Below are 2,316 nucleotides of genomic sequence, written 5' to 3' on the forward strand. Positions count from 1 at the left end.
CAATGTTTGTCGGGAAGGGTAGTTTAAAAAGACAGAGCTGGCAGCAGAGAAAAGGCTTTGCTATACAATGTACCTGTGTGACGGGGCTGTGAAATGCCAGAAGGGAAACCTCAGCCCCTGATAACCTCTCCAGGTCCAAGCCCAGCTCTGGAAGGCAGCTCCAGCCCATTTCCTTTCCTCTCTGCCCTCTGGTTGCAATCCCACACCGTTTTAGACTGGAGAGGTGAAACTGACAGAGCCTTCTGGAGGCAAAGATGAAATTAACAAATCCTCTGAGGAGCGATCTCCGCTGGCTCTGTCTTTTTAAACTACGCTTCCGGTGGACATTGCATCTCCGTACACATGATGAACTCTGCAACTCGTGCAGAGCTGACCAGACTAGGAAACCCTGTGCCGAAATTGCTTCCAGGCACAGATGTTCGTCTTGGGACTGGGACAGTTTGCGGAAAGGAAAGCCAGTTAGACTGACTTGCTCCCCAGCACGAAGGTCATTCATAGGTTTCGTTACCAGCCCGTTAAATCTCCTCCCTCTGAATTATGAGCCCATTGTTTTAACAGCAAAGGAAACTAAGTGGCAATTATAGAGGTGTGGGTGCCGAAGAATTTACAGGCGGCTGATAAACAGCTTTGGAGTGTCACATCACGTTCTGTTACACAATTCGTCTCTCTGAACATCACTGTAAAATGTGCTCCGGCCGTTTCCCCAAGAGGTGGAAACACAGTGTACGGGACACAGCTTGGCTATTAAAGCCTCCCTTTTTTATTTATTCATTCACTTAATTTGTACCCCGCCTTTCTCCACAACAGGGGCCCAAAGCAGCTTATATTTTCCCCTTGCCTCCATTTTATCTTCTCTCTCTCAGTCTAAACTACTTTAATGGGTTGTTGTGAGCATTAAATGGATGAGGGGATCTTGGGCCAGCCAGTCAGTCTTGTTGCCCCAAGAACCAGGGATGCTACCTTCAGACTGGGAAATTCCTGGAGATTTGGGGGCGGAGCCTGGAGAGGGTGGGGTTTGGGGAGGGGAGGGGCTTCAGTGGGGTATCATGCCATAAACTCCACCCTCTAAAGCAGCCATTTTCTCCAAGGGAACTGATCTCTGTAATTTGCAGATCAGATTTATTTCCTAGTGATCCACAGGCTCTACCCGGAGGCTGGCTTCCCTGTCGAGAACCCTTATAGATACAGGGCCAAAATCCCCAAAGTAAAGCAGGCTCCACCTTAGAGCCCAGTCACTGGAAGCAAGTGAAATAAAACGCCTATGAGAAATAAGGCACTGGTGCCTTATTTCTCGTAGGAATCCTGGGCCGTTTCCACACGGCTTACCTTGTTCCGGAAAACAGCAAAATTGCACCTGAAGATGCTGTTATAGCGTCTTCTCACGCGATTTCATGCAAGATTTCGCTGTTTTCCGGAACAAGGTAAGCCGTGTGAAAACGGCCCAGGATTCCTATGGGAATAAAGCCAGCCCCTGCCCTAGGGATCACATTTCCTCAGTGGGGTGGAGGCTTTCAACCTCTGCCCCCTGGCACCACTCACCTGGCCAGTGAGGGAGAAAGGCACAGGAAGGGGCCTCTGGGGTGCACTCCTAAGGCAGCGCAACAACGCCACTCCCAGGAGTTGCAAAATAGTAAAGAGTCCAATAGCACCTTTAAGACTAACCAACTTTATTGACGATGCATCTGACCAAGAGAGCTGTGGTTCTCGAAAGCTTATGCTACAATAAAGTTTCATCTGACGAAGAGAGCTGTGGTTCTCGAAAGCTTATGCTACAATAAAGTTGCATCTGATGAAGAGAGCTGTGGTTCTCAAAAGCTTATGCTAAAGTTACATCTGACGAAGAGAGCTGTCGTTTTCAAAAGCTTATGCTACAATAAAGTTGCAACTGACAAAGAGAGCTGTGGTTCTCGAAAGTTTATGCTACAGTAAAGTTGGTTAGTCTTAAAGGTGCTACTGGACTCTTTATTATTTAGCAACTACAGACTAACACGGCTAACTCCTCTGGATCTACTCCCGGGAGTAACGTCATCATTCCGCCCTCAGAGAACTCCTGCGCTTTGCAGCGGGCCAATTAGTCCTCCAAATGGGCCGAATTGGGGCCTTTTGAGGGCCAAATCAGCCTGCTGTGAAGCACGTATGCACTCCTGTGCCTGTGCAATGACAACGCCAGAAATGATGTCATCACACATCTGACGAAGACTGCTGTGGTTCTCTCCATCAAACATAAAAGGCAGAAAGGAGGAGGTAAGTGCCAGGTCTCCTCCCATCTCACTGGGATGGTAAGGGGACCTAGTGACCCACCTTGCCCCACTTCAG

Source organism: Eublepharis macularius, chromosome 8 (assembly GCF_028583425.1).
Source record: "Eublepharis macularius isolate TG4126 chromosome 8, MPM_Emac_v1.0, whole genome shotgun sequence".
In the NCBI taxonomy this organism is placed as follows: Eukaryota; Metazoa; Chordata; class Lepidosauria; order Squamata; family Eublepharidae; genus Eublepharis; species Eublepharis macularius.